This window comes from Lactuca saligna, chromosome 4, assembly GCF_052625555.1.
Source record: "Lactuca saligna cultivar CGN05327 chromosome 4, ASM5262555v1, whole genome shotgun sequence".
NCBI classification, from domain to species: Eukaryota; Viridiplantae; Streptophyta; class Magnoliopsida; order Asterales; family Asteraceae; genus Lactuca; species Lactuca saligna.
This window is the reverse complement of record NC_136420.1, coordinates 175,485,284-175,500,955: the sequence shown is the minus strand read 5'-3', so window position 1 is coordinate 175,500,955 and position 15,672 is coordinate 175,485,284.

Below are 15,672 nucleotides of genomic sequence, written 5' to 3'. Positions count from 1 at the left end.
TAGGCCCTTTAGTGTTTATAGTTTTATACCATGTAAGGTTTGGTATACTTCATTCACTATAAACAAGGGCTCTGATACCAATCTGTCACACCCCGAAAACCAAAGGCGGAAACATTTCCGGGGTTGACTCCACGTTGAGTATCAAATCCAATGCACATAGTAAGTAAAGTAAAAACAACCATTATATTACATATATAGAAGTTTTACAATTGTTTCAAAAGTAAAGATGTATAGTTGTGATACATAGTATATATATATGGAAAAAATGAAACGGATCTTTTGAGTACTCCGTCTTCGAACAAAAGGATCTTCGGGTACATGTTCTAACGCTGACCTGAGAACACAAGCGCTTTGAAAATCAGCATAACGCTGGTGAGTTCATAAGCGGTTTTTGTTTGTTAAATGTTCAAGTTTCCTTTCTGTTTCTGAAATGTTACGCACACCAAGAAAATCCCATATTCTCTTAAAAAGTTTGGTTATTGTTTGTCAACATGTAAAATAAACTTGAACACTAAAAACATGTTTTCTCTTGTGTAAATGTACAGTTAGGTTATCTGGTTTGACATACTGTTCTGGTTATGTACCAATGTATTCCCAAGAAAGTCCCATACTTTCCTGATTATGTGTTACCAATTGTGAAAGATGTAAAGTTATCCGGTTTGTTACCCTTTTCTGGTTATGTAAACGTTTCCCCAGGAAAGTCCCATACTTTCCTAAATGTTGGTTATCACTGTAAAAGATGTATCTGTAAAATGTAGTTATGTTCAATGTTTCCCCAGGAAAGTCCCATACTTTCCTGAATGTGGTTATCACTGTAAAAGATGTATTACGTTATTCATTATTACTATCAAGTAAATCTCTGTTATCCTAATTGCGAGGTCGATAACCATATGATAGACTAGATATGGCAATAAGTAGTCCACATCACCTTATGACTTTCGTCACCCTTGAACCATTTCGGTTCGGCTGTAGCTAGCAGCCAGGTGTGGGGTAGTCAGCCCCGTATAGATCTATAGACTCAAGTCACGCTCTCTAAATCCCATAGATTTTGGTTACGGCTGCATTCCTCCACTCGCGTATCTCTGTTGAGTGTTCCTCGAGGACATGTCTCCAATCATACAGGATTAACAAATTTACTAGTAATAATATGATAGTCCTCCACTCGCGTATTTCTGTGGAGTGTTACCGAGGACAAAACAGTACAGGTTTTATGTTCAAATGTTCTAATGTCATGCTTTTAACTGATAAAATGTGGAAAACCATTTGTGAAATATATATAAAACATAACAGTTTAAAATCCATTTCACAAATATATGTTTACGTGATCTGCATGTTCAAATGACAACATGTTTTGAGTACAACTAATCCCTTGTACTTTGCTTGTGTCCCCCCCCCCCCCCCCCTGAAAACAGTGAAAAAGGGTAGGGGTATGAACTCACCCAACGAAAAGGCGAAACTGTTTTGGACACTAAACGTTGGTTCGAGGCTTGTTAACATGCGAGGTTCCTATGTAATATGAAATGGTATCCAAAGGTATCTAATTACACTTTAAACCACTAATTAGATAGGATAATACACTCCAATGAATTAAAACACCTCAAAACGAGTGTTCGGAGTGACCCGGGTGACATCTTCGGACGTGTAATGATGTGAGGGACTTGGGAAATGAGTTTACTCCTCAAGAGTAAACTCCCTAATGGATTTTTTGGCCATATACCCTAACACACATGAGTTCACGGACGTGAACTCTTGTTTGGGTAGTTTTGAGTGTTTTATGGCTTGAATGGACATGGGGATTTCTAGAATGGATTTATCAAATGCATTGGATTAATTTGTATGGACTTATAAACCGTTTATGGGAGTTCACGGCTGTAAACATGGAGTTTACGGCCGTAAATTCCTCCAAGCTCAAACCAAAATTAATTTGAGGTGCTTAGGACAATCACATGTGATTCTAGTTAATTTTCCAAGGCTTGGTATGACTATAGGGCACCATTTAACACACAATTAGGAGTTTACGGCCCAGGAGTATGTGCTATGGCCATAAACTCTCAAATGGAGAGTGTTTGATGTGTTTAAGGTCCCCAAACTATTTTTAGATGGCTCTAGCATTTATTCCAAGGCTATTGGTGAGGTTACAAGGCATTCTAACATGTCTAAGTGAGTTTACTCCCCATGTTTGAGGAGTTTACAGCCCAAGCACATACCTTGGCTGTAAACTCATGTTAATCCTTCAAAATCCAAGTTTAAGGTGTTCCAAGTCCATGTTTGTAAGCCTCAAGGTCGTATCTAAGTCCCAATGTTGGTTTGGAAGGGTTAAATTGCTCAAAAACCCCAATATTGTGTGTTTATGGTCCAAGCATATTCCTTGGCCGTAAACACATGTTCCAGGTCCAAAATCACAATTTAAACACGGATTTGAAGGCCTAAGAGATTGAATAACAAGTTAGGAAGGTTACATCTATAATTTGAAGCCTTAAATCTATGTTTTTGGACCTTAATCTTGGATGAGGAGAGAGGTTAGAGAGAGAGTAGTGAGATGAAGCCAAAAGCTTCAAATGAAGGCTTGGAACACTTTATATAATGTCTAAGTTTTGGACACGGTGGAATTCTACCCGATACCAGTGTTAGGCGGGGCGTTTGGTCGCACCCGATTGAGTTGTCGTAACCTGATATGGTAAATTCTAAAAATGTTCCGATTACTAGAATGGGGTGTTAGAATGATTTCTAAATACATTAGAACACCCATTAAGTCATATTAGATATGTACAATTTAATGACTTAATTAAATAACAAAATCGGAATCGGATTTGAAAACGATGATTGGTTGATCGAATTGAACTACGAAAAGTGTTACAAGTAATGATACGGAATTTCGGGTTGTTACAATCTCGCACAAGACACATAATGATCCAAACTCTTGTATTTGAATCAGATCGAATAAATCGAGCTGATAGAATAAAGAAAATGAAAAGAGTTTGATCAACATGTAGATGCTTTGGAACAGAGAAAATAGCACCACGTATCTTTAATTCATGATTTCGGACCTACTTATCTTTTAGCTTTTGGCACCTCCTCCTTTTTAGTTGGAGTACTCTTTGATTTTTGAATGGCAACTTGACTCCCCGCCATTTGACTAGTAAGAGTAGGGTGGATACATTTCTTGTGGCCAGTAACACCACATAGCAAGTCACATCTCTGGCTAATGATTGCTCAATTCTTTAATGAAGATTGTTATATTTCTATCAACTATCTCGACCATTTACTTCTTCAGTATTCCTACTAATGTTTTGTCACCATATAAGACATGGTTCTCTGAACCAATTAACTCTTTTCGCGGATTTTTACTAATCGGACTCGATTCTTTATGACATTAAAATTTGAACGATAATTATCTTCTTAGTCATTACCGAAAAGAAGGTAACGACACACATGAATAAAACAAAATCATTTACTAGCTTCTTGGTAACCTTGTGACTTTTCCTGATCCAAGTGTGAGTCCTGTGCTTCCAGTAGTATAGGCCTCTACTACTATTCACACCTACTCATACTCGTCCCAAGTATTGTCTCGCGGTTCGAAAGTCACCATTCAAAAGTTTTCACAAAGCAACTTATCACACGTGAGCGTGTTTAAACAAATACATACAACAGTTTCTCCTAGACTCGACTAGGGTTTTCAGGTTTCTATCAAACATATATTGGACTACCTATACTCGCCTTCTAGGATTCTTCTCATGCATATGCTCGATTTAATATATCCTAATACTTTTCCATAGGTCGATAGAAATTTTTCTTCCATTTCCTCATACTAATTCTTTCTTGAGTAGTGTCTACTCTACAAGACACACTATTCCAAAATTTACTTTAGCAGCATGGAGATAAACGGTCTTCTACTACCTGCATCATCTTCTAACTCATGCAATCCATCATGCACTTTTATTCATTTCATTATTCTTCCTTTACATCGTTATTCTTGTATTTGAGTAAGTCTAAGTCTATTTCATAGGAGTCTATCCTAAGAAGTCTGCATCTTAGCTGCATCTCAGCAAGCTTTACTAGCTTCAACTTGGTTCTCTGTCATTCCTGACTACAACATCTCTTCATACGATACTGTGGGTGTATTTCTTCTTAAATTAAGCATTCTACCTTACTTAAACAAGTAATTTGCTTAACCATTTACCACTAAATGACTTAATTCACCATCCCAATCTTGTATGTTAAAGTTGGCTTAACACACTATGGAACTTTATATCACAAAGTCTTGGCTTATTGATTCAGAAAACTTCATTAGTCTTTCTTTTTATCTTCATTTAATTCTTCTAAATCTTGCACAACATTCATTGTGATACTGCCGAAGTACTGATCACCATCTTCGCTTCTTCCAACTTTCTAAACAATCACTGCTTCAATCTGAACAGTGGTAGAACAACTTCGTGGATTTGTACCAACTCATTTATCTTGTCCAAACGTGTTTCAAACGCACATCTTTCTTCAAAGATGTTATTATATATCAAACATACTTTAAATGTATATTACCACTCTATTGTTAATTATACACTTATTACGATAACAATTCATATTTATTATTTTACGATGTCTTGCGATCGTTTATTTATAAACTTATCGATGTCAACTATCATAAGTCTCTTTATCACTCCGAAAAATTCTATTATGAAAATTCTTAAAATTTTCTAAACCATGGTCGGCAACAGACCTTAAGCTTTCTCACATAATAGAATATAAGGCATATCTCTTCTCTATATTCATTTATCATTTAGCACATAATAGAATATAAGGCATATCCCCTCTTAATATTCTAGTGCTTCCCTTCCTTAGGTATTCAACCTAAAATATATCGTATCATCTTTACTTAATAATTCTTGTTTAAGTTTAGAAATTCTTAAAATTTCTAGTTCACTTAAACTAATTTTCTTAAAATTCTGAAGTAACTTAATATCTTAGAATACTAGGGTTTATCACTACCCAATCCCCCAATTAAATATTTCCTATGGTTTGTATCCATATACTTATTATGAATCAGCTCATATACTGAGCTTCCAATGGTTTAAGTCTAAATATCAATCCGTGATATTTAGTTCACTTAAACCATTGCTCTGATACCATGATTGAAGGACCCCAACTTTCGTATTTATGAAAGACCCAAACTTTCATACTATTTCAAAAGATTTCTTAAGTTACTTCCTCAAAACATGCTACATGCATATTTATAAAACAATATTTTACATTGATAAAGTGATTACAAAGGATTGGATACAAACCGACTAAGTTTTATTACAATTTCATGTCTACCCAGGAATCTACTATTCATATACATACATGAACATTAAAAATACAGAGAAATACTATTAACTAATCTAAATCTTTCAGCAGTATAAAGCTATATTGGAATAATCATCATCTGCAATTCTTAAATATTGAGAGGAATAAGCGATAACGCTTAGTGAATTCAATAAATAGATACAATATAATCTTATGCCTTATATATACTTCAATGTGGCAAAAGCAAAGAAGAACAACAAAACATATGTGAAATCATGTGACAAGCGTTCATATCAATCAAAGACTTTATTCAAAGATATACTTTTCAATGAGACATAACGATTTCAATACTTGATATGCATCAATAAAGCTTTGGCCCAAATGGCACAGATGACATATAATTTCTGATTATCAATATGATAGATTTAAGGTTTTCACGCCCGGTTTAGCATTTCAGTAGATTTCAGGTTTTCACGCCCTGTTTAACCATTTCGGTAGATTTTAGGTTTTCACGCCCTGTTTAACCATTTGCTAATACCATAGAATAGAGTTCAATTCCCTTACAGAGTCATGCTCTACATGGTCGGAGATTACATACCATTCCTATCTAACTTTCTGCCAATGCCATAGAATAGAAGTCATTCTCTTACGGAGACATGCTCTACATGGCCAGAGGCTACGTACCAGTACCAATGTGAATCTAAGTCCTTCACTGATCACATGGTCAAAGGTATTATATTTGCTATAAACATAGCGAATAAAATAACACGGGAGAATAACTCGGAATAATAACACTGAGAAGCACATAGCACATATAACACATAACATACAATTGTTCCTATATATTGAACTCACCATAAGTTAACCGTGGGTTAAAATAGTAATTTGGACAGTATTTCAGCTTTAAATATGACTTTCTATGTTGAAAACCGGGAGCTTAATTGAAAATCGGGCTCTGCGAAGGTAGGGCTTCAAAACTAAAAAGATAAAATTTTCGGGCTTCTCGGGGGTCTTGGGACGTGTTTCGGGTGCTAAAATTGATACCGGGGCTTCGGGAAAAGTCAAAAATAGTGAAAATATGGAAAAAGGGGCCAAAAATGGCAATTTCTCAAAATTACCCGGAGGATCTCGCAAGCTTCTATTTATAGGGCGAGGGGCTCGGATCTGAGGGTTGAAAAGAGTCCCACGTCACAGCTGCGAGGCTCGGTCAGGAGGGAGAAGCGTGGCTCATGCGAGCTTCGGACACTTGGCAGGAGAAGCGAAGGCCACGAGGCCACTGCGAGGATCGTACGTGGCACCGGGTGCGAGGTTGGTAGGCGAGATGTGTCTCGCGTCGGATTGGCCACCGATGCGAGACGTGTCTAGTTCTTACTGGACCTCGGCCTCGGCGAATCAGAAGATGACACGAAGCGGACTTGGATGCAAGGTGAATTTCGGACACGTATTGGACTGATGCTCTGGGAAAACTGAACTGCAACACGTGTCGGACACGAGGCGAGATCTCGCAAGGCTGGCACTATTCATGCGAAATTTCCCGGAAATTGAGCCTCGAACTTCTAAAATCCATAACTTTCGCATACGAGCTCCGTTTTTGACGTTCTTTATATGCACGCGTAGCTAAAATTATGCTCTACAACTTTCGTTTAGACTTTGTCGGCTAAATTTGAATTTATGTTTAATATTATTATTTTTAACAGACCCGGACAGGAAAATCCGTTGAAAATTCATAACTTCTTCATCCGACATCCGTTTTCGTCAGACTTTTTACCGTTGTACTGCAAATGACGAGACCTTTGATTCTAGTTTAGGATGTATTGGTCAAATATCGCTCGATCTAAAATTTGAGTTTTTAGTTGTCTACTACTAAGTTGAAACTTCAAAAAATCATAACTTCGTCATACGAAGTCAGATTTTGGCGTTCTTTTTATCGAATTTCTCGGTTTAACGATTATTACGACTTTCATTTAGATCACTAAGGCTAAAAGTAGTTTATCAAAAACTCACTTTTTACGTCATTATGCGCCGTGCCAGTTTTGTCGCGGATCTTCGGTTGGTGATAACTTCTTCGTTATAACTCGGATTTTGACGAGGTTTTCGCCTACAAGTTTCTAACGAGATGATTTACAACATCAAATAATAAAATTTTACTTATTTCAATTTTTTATTTTCGCTAAATTTCACTATTTGGCTATTAATTGGAATCTCATAAGACTTCCAATATTTTATGATTGATTCTAAACATAGTTTTGCTTCATTTCTAGTAAAAACTAGCTGTTAGAACTCAACACTCAATTTTATTCACTTTTAATCATAAAAATAGACAATTTCAGAACGTGTATGTTACACTACACTAGTACATACTACACATATACAATAATACTATAACATAAATGTGAGCCACTACTTCGGGGCATGGCATCACTGTTATGTCACGTTTTGTAACCAGAGTCTCCTGGAGGGAGGATATGAATTTATGTATAGATCTATATGGGACTGCCCGTTCTACACCTTGTTGGTAGCTACAGTGGGACCTGCAGGTCTACGGGTGACGAATGTCATACCATTTCGACGTCTTCGAGCATTGTATTTTACTAGTCGATTAATTATGGTTACAATCATATCACATTATACCTTAATTAACAATTGATTTAAGATAGTTAGTACAACAGTAGTTACTGTATACAACACTACAGTACTTTATTATTTTCCCATTGCATTCACATTGTGATCTTCTCACATAAACGATAATGTAAAAACTATATTTTGTTAATGATAGTCACACTTGGGAAAAATACACACTTTTACAAGAAACACACATTCAGAACACTTGGGCCTTCGTAGAAGGCTACTTTTAGTAGAAAATATAGGATTTTCTAGGAGATACAAACTTTTACTACAAACATTTATAAACTTATATATCAAATATTTACAAACATTTTCATACAAACGATGACACTAAAATGCTTATGAACTCACCATCTTTAATGCTGATAAACTCTTTCAAAATAACTTGTATTCTCAGGTCATTAGTAGACAGGTACCGGTGCCAGGTTTTGAGAAGACGAAGCTTTCAGGACTCGCCTTTATTTTGATCATTCATTTTTGGTGTCTTATAAACTATACACAGAACACAGTTGTATTAAATTATATTATTAATGCAATGGATGATGATGTTGCTTGTTTACTATTATGATTTGTTGTGATACTATACATGACATCCTCCGCCCAGAATGTTTCTGCCGTTCCGGTTTTGGGGTGTGACATTAGTATCAGCAATAGCTATAGTGGAACACCAATGTGTACAAGTTACACATCATGGTGGCCCAGCATCTATCATGGTGGTGCAACATGGTGTATTCATTAATCATCATGTAACATCCCAAGTCCAGGTATATTCAATAAAACCTTGATCTTGAGTTGTTGTTCATTTTTGACCCTTAATTGAGAAAAGGGTGGAGAGCAAGTACACGGGGCGTACTTGAGAGTACTCGTACTCGTTTGCGTGTTAGTAATGCGGATGGCCACCTAGTACGTTAGGCGTACTAGGCATAAAATGAAACCCTAATTTTGCGCAAGCTCCTTATTTAAAGGACATGATGGCCTCATTTCTGGCCACCATTCCCAAACACAAAAACCTCTAAACCCTAATTCTTCATCCTTGTAGCTGGAGAGTGCATTTAGGAGCTTGTGAGTGCATCCTTGTGATATTGAGGTGGAGAAAGAGATTCGAAGAGAAGAGGTGAGAGCCCAGGATTTTATATTTGATCTTAGCCACGTGAAAGGCTTCATAAAAAGGTATAAAGCTTCAATCTTTCTTATCATATGCTTTGGTTCATTAATTTGGTGTATTTAGGGATTTAGTCCAATAAGATGGAGAATTTTTTTAGTAAAGGAGCTCCAAAGGCCATGATCTACCCCTTTTCAGTGTATATTGTGATTTAGAGTCATAAAAATCCCATCTTGGACATTTTGAGTGAGCCATGCATGAGATGTGAGCTTCTAATGGAAAGGGGTTATGTGTTTTGAGTGTTGGTGACCTTTTCAGCCATGCAAAGGCTTAAAGTCACTGACTTTACGAATTAAGGGACATTGGAGTAACCAGATCTGAAACATTACTCCATGTCTTAATGGATTACGACGAAAATCATGAGGAGTGTGAAACGGGGGCGTACGCTGGCCGTAACCCCAGGTACGTGGAGCATAGGGGCCGAGCACCCCGATTCTGTATAGCAGTCGAATACGCCCAACATAGGGAGATGGAACGTGCAACATACTCCCTGGTGTTGACTTTTGTTGACTTTTAGGGTTTGGTCAAGTTGTGAACTTTTGAGCCTATGGAGGGGTAAAATGGTCTTTTACCCTTCTGTGAGTGTAGAAGGGTGAGTCTAGCTTCTTGAGGACCAATATTAATTAGCGATAATTATTATATGATAGGCGGAGGCTAGACCAGTGGGTAGAGTTCACTTGCTAGCTTACGAGGTGAGTCTTCTCACTATACTTACCTTGTGTGGTAACTTTATGTGTGACCAAAATGTCTCTTGTGTATGAGCTATGTTTTGAGATATCCTGCTATTTGCTTTGTGATATGCTTACTGTGTATTATATTGAGCTGCTGAGTTGACGGATCGGAGGGTCCATATGAGTTGTGGGCCAGAGGGTCCCACTGAGATACATTGACCAGAGGGTCTTATTGAGTTATAGCCTCGAGTGGCTAATGTGTTGTGTGTGGTATTTTGGGGAACTCACTAAGCTTTATGCTTACCGTGTTATGTGTTATGTGTTTTAGGTAGTTCTGAAGATCGCGGCAAGGCACCGGCATGATTATACACACTGGCGGAAGATTGTTTTTTATGATTCTGGGATTGTGTTTTATTTATTTACATTGAGACTTATTTGATTTTGAGAATTATGAAACAAGTTTTACAGTGTTTGAAAATGAAATTTTTGTTTGAAAATTGACGTCGTTACATATCACCAACTTTTGAGCATCCTATAGGACTTCGTAACACATGTGGATCATCGAGGAACCATCATGGTGCATCTAGCATGATGGTGGCCCATATCATACAAGGGTGGTGCAAGTCCCTCGTAAGTAGCGCAACATGCTTCTAACGTGGCACAATTTGGAGCAAAAACTTCCATGAATGGTGCAAGATCTTCCAGTTGGTGTGACATCTATCCTAAGTGGCATAACTACTTCATGAATGGCACAACATCATCCACTTGGTGCAACATCTATCATGAGTGGCACAAATTCTTCATGAATGGCACAACAACATCCACTTGGGGGAATTATATTGTCAAATTCACATTGAGCACTTTCTCATTCCCATTTGGAGTTTTATAATCATGTTTTGGTTATAAAAAGGGTGGGACCTTATGATATGGGTATTGAAAATCTAAAGTTTTTGGATATTAATATTTCGCGAATGATCATTTATGATTGAAGACCGATGCGACCTTGAGGGGGAGTTGATTATGAAGTGATTCAAATTTGTTTTCCAAAATGGTTTGTTTTTACTTACTGATGATTTTTAGGGTATGTTTTTAAGCTCAAGCATGGGTAATTTGCCTTGGAGTTTTGGATACTCAAGGACCAAAAATTGTCTTTTGGGTTCCTGTTGCTTTGAATTGTAATTGTTGGATTAGGTGGCTAAGCTCATAACTATAATTGGTATGTACTTGACCTGATAGTAGCATGGTCTTTTTGGGTTACCTTCACCATAGCAAATGACTAGATGAATTATGGAGAAAGAGGTTAATTGTGATTTATTAATATATTATAAGAATAATATATTAATTGAGAAATCGTATTATTTGATTAATATTGGTCAAGAATTAATTTGGAATTAATTTAGTGATCAAAAGAGATTAATTAAATTAAGGGGACTGATATTATAATTATAAGATAGTTGCAATATGGCCTATGGACTCCTAAAGGAAGGAGATGGACAAAATTTATGTGGAAGCCCATATAGAAATCGTCCATAGGGGCCTTCTGGAAGGATCATATAGACACTTAGGGCTTAAACAATCAGATTAGGTTTTAACTGAAACCGTAGCAGTCAGCTATATAAGGAACCCTTGGGACTCCTATTTTCGGCCACTTGAGCCCTAAGAAGAGTACCAACCGATTTTTATGATCCCTAGCGTCTTTATTATATTCGTCTAACTTGCTCTTGGTTTTTTTGATCAGTTGGAGGCATCACATTTGAGGTGCTAAGTTCTCAAAGATTGAAGATCAAGCAAGCTACAAGAAAGGTAATCATCTAACTTTGTATTATGTGTTAATTTCGAAAATAACAGCTAGCATAGGGTTATGGCTTTTGATGATTATTATTGCATGTACAATTAGAGAAAACCTAGATCCAAAGATTTAGGGTTGCATATGCACAATAGGATTGATGTAATGCTCAAAACCCATTAGTGGTATCAGAGCCTAGGTCGTTTTTCTATTGTATACGATGCATTGCTTAATTGTTCTTAGCTGAAAAAGTCGAAATTCTACAATCTGCTGATGAACTCGTCAAGTCCTCTAATGAACTCGACGAGTCAGGGCTACTCGACGAGTCCAAAGTTTAACTCGGCGAGTCGACTCATCTGTTGGCAGATTTTTAGGGATTTTGACGAGAATTGAATTAGGATAATTGCTAAAAATGTTTTTGACTGATAAAATTCAAATTTTATTATATGGTAATGATTATCCTTAACCAATTAGAAGATAATTGTTAAACTATAAGATAATTATTAGTTTATCTAATAAAGTTAATTACTTGTATTATTTCATGTGAATTATCTTGCCATAAATTAAATTAGGTCAAATTTAGATAATGACAAATTACTTGATTAATTAAATTATATTTTAATTTGATCTAGAAGGTTTTGAAAAGTTTCAAAACTTGCTCTCAAGTTTTAGATTTTAAAATTTGATTAAAAGGTTTTAATTTCGAAATATTTAAATTCTAAACCCTAGAGTTTTAAAAGTTTAAAAGTCTACCCTTATACTATTATAATATTAAAAGATTAATAATTATATATATATATATATACATATATATATATATATATATATGTGTGTGTGTGTGTGTGTATGTGTGTGTATAAGCCAAATCAGTCTTACCGTTACTAGGCCTCATTCACAAAGTTGGTCTATAAGGTGGTATAAGGAAATTGCCTATAAAATGGTGGTTGAATGGGTGTCCACTTTCACCAACCGCTTCCTTGATTGGTGGAGGGTCATTAGCCGAAAGGGTAGGATAGGACAAACTAATTCCTCATTAATAAGTATAATGATTTATAAAGTAACTAAACGTTATTCACACATTCCCAATCTTAGTTACTTTAGGAAAAATGTGAAAATGACGCTATTCCATGAAATTGCACTTTGCACCTTGCCAAGTCATTAATGGAGCATGTGTGGCTAACTGGTACACTAATTTGGGACTAGCAAGGATGGAAAATGGTAGCTTGATATTTATCAAAGATCAATGGAGCGTGTGTGGTTAACCAGCATATTGATTAGGTGATAAATGACATCGAGAGTACCAAGCACATTTGCATGGTTATTCACACCTTGTTTGTGATCATTGGTATCCCAATCACAAACTTAAACGGCATAATCGAGATTAAAACATGCCATTGAAAAGTTCAATGAATCTCAAAAGAATCTAGGAATTTCAATTCATTTATAACTTAATATTCTTTTTCGTTTTTCATGGTGGAAATTAGTAAATCGTCATTTACCTACCTTCAAATATTTTGCAATTGGATTACGGCATCCCTCTTCCGAATTATGAAATATTATGTTGGGTCCTAGCCTTAATATTTCATTTGGCTGTTATATTAAGGATTCTTATCTAAACTAAACTTTGTCTCTTTTCTTTTTCAGATGTCGACTTCAAATAACACTACTAACTCCAACGCTTATGGCTCTTTATCCCTCATTAACTTGTATGGGAGGGTGATCTTTGATGAATCCAATTTGAACGATTTGATTTGCAACATTTGCATGGTCACCCGCTACAAGGACAAGGAGTATGTTCTCGATAAAGAATTGAAGGAGATCAACGAAAACATTGCTACTCCCAAAGAAATCGATAAATATAGGGCTCATGAGAAAGACGCGACAAAGGTGTCGTGTATCATGCTTGCTACTATGACTATTGAACTCCAAAAGTCCTACGAGGACTACTATCCTTTCGAGATGCACCAAGATTTAATGGAAAGGTACCATCAAAGTGCTCGACAAGAAAGGTACGAGATCATTGTTGCCATGAAAACAACGAAGATGAAAGATGGAGAGTCCATCATCGCCCACTTGCAAAAGATGCGGAGATTTATGGACTGCCTGCTGAATTTGAATGTTAACTTCGACGAAGAGTTCATGATTAACATCATCCTACACACTTTTCCTTCTTGTTATGATCAATTTAGAATGACTTATCATATGAACAAGTAGTAAGTCATTCTAAGCAAGCTCCAAGGCCTTCTAAGAACTATTGAGAGTAGTTTGAAAGGCAATTTTGTTGCATCAATTCCTACTGCTGCTGCACTTGTCTTGGAAATTGGACAAGGGAAAGGGAAGAAGAGGAAGGCTCCTTCTAAGAGCCACAAGGTAAAGTCCCATGATGGATCCTCTTCTAGTAGGACCAAAGGTGGTCCTGCTGCTCCCTCTCCCAATCTGAAGGATGCATAGTGATTCTACTGTCACGATAAAAGGCATTGGAAACGAAGTTACCCGAATTATCTACAAGACATCAAGGATGGGAAGATAAAGCCCATCTTCACAAGTATTTATACTATTCAACTTAATAACTCATCACATGCTATTTCTTGGGTCCTTGATACAGGATGTGGTTTTCACTTTTGTTCTGATTTACAGGGTCTAAGAAGAAGTAGGGATGTGGAGCATAGGAATATAAACTTGATCACGGGGAATAGGAAAGAGTTTCCTGTCACCAATATTGGAGTTTATTCTTTAGTGCTTAGTAGTGGGTTAGGTTTAGAGTTGAATAATTGTTGATACTCATCAGAAATGACACGAAACATTATTTATTTTCACTGTTTGTCTAAACAAGGTTTTACATTTTCGTTTAACAATGAAATTGGTTCTATTAATGCTTTCTTGAATGGTACTTTCTATTTTAAAGCATTGCCTTGTAATGGTATATATGAAACTATGATGGTTGTAGACAACTTAGGAAATAATATGTTACTTATCGATTCGTCCAATGGTTTCGACATATCATGCTTGTGGCATTGTCGTCTTGGACATGTAAACAAGAAATGCATGTCCTAACTCCAAAAGGATGGAGTCTTGGAGTCATTTGATCTTAGGTCCGATGGCACGTGCGGATCTTGTTTGCTTAGAAAGATGACCAAGTCACCTTTCACTGGTACTTGTGAAAGCGGTGAAGGTTTATTAGATCTCATACATACGGATGTATGTGGTCCCTTTAGATCCACCACAAGGGATGTGAAACGCTTCTATGTGACTTTTACAAATGATTATAGCAAATATGGGTATATCTACTTAATCAAGCACAAGTCATAAACTTTTGAAAAATTTAAAGAGTTTAAGCAATAAGTAAAGAATATGATAGGCAGGAAGATAAAGATGCTCTGATCCGATCGAGGTGGTGAGTATCTTAGTATCGAGTTCCACAACTATATTAAGGAATGTGGAATTATTTCGCAATTGACACCACCTAGGACACCACAGTTGAATGGTATGGCTAAGAGGCGCAATCGAACCTTGTTGGACATGGTTTGTTCCATGATGAGTCGAGCTTTGCTACCTATCTCATTCTGGGGTTATGCCTTAGAGACTGTCGCCCATATCCTTAAGCTAGTCCCAACTAAGAAGGTTGCCAAAACACCTCACGAGATGTAGATAGGGAAGGTTCCCTCGTTGGCACATATCAAGGCTTGGGGTTGTTAGGCTTTCGTAAGATGAGAGACTCACGATAAGCTTGAACCTCATAGTGAGCGATGTATTTTCATCGGCTACCAGCAGAAGTCCTTTGGATATCTCTTCTATAGACCAAGTGACAATGTTGTCTTCATTACAAGGAGAGGGGTTTTCCGAGAGAAAGAGAACTCATATTCCAAGCGGAAAGTGGAGGCAAATTGATCGTGAAGAGCTTCAAGAATCAAGCAATGAAGGGACCTTTAACATTGGCACTCAACCCAAGGAGGATACTCCTATTGAACCGATTGACGACTCCTTACCTCTTAGACGTTCTAGTAGAGTTAGTGTCCCACCTGTGTTATATGGTTTCCATATAACTGTTGAGGGTGATATGTTTATTGGTGATAGTACACTAATAAATATGGACGAACCTAACAACTACAAGGAAGACATGGCAAGCCCGGAGTCTGCAAAGTGGAAAG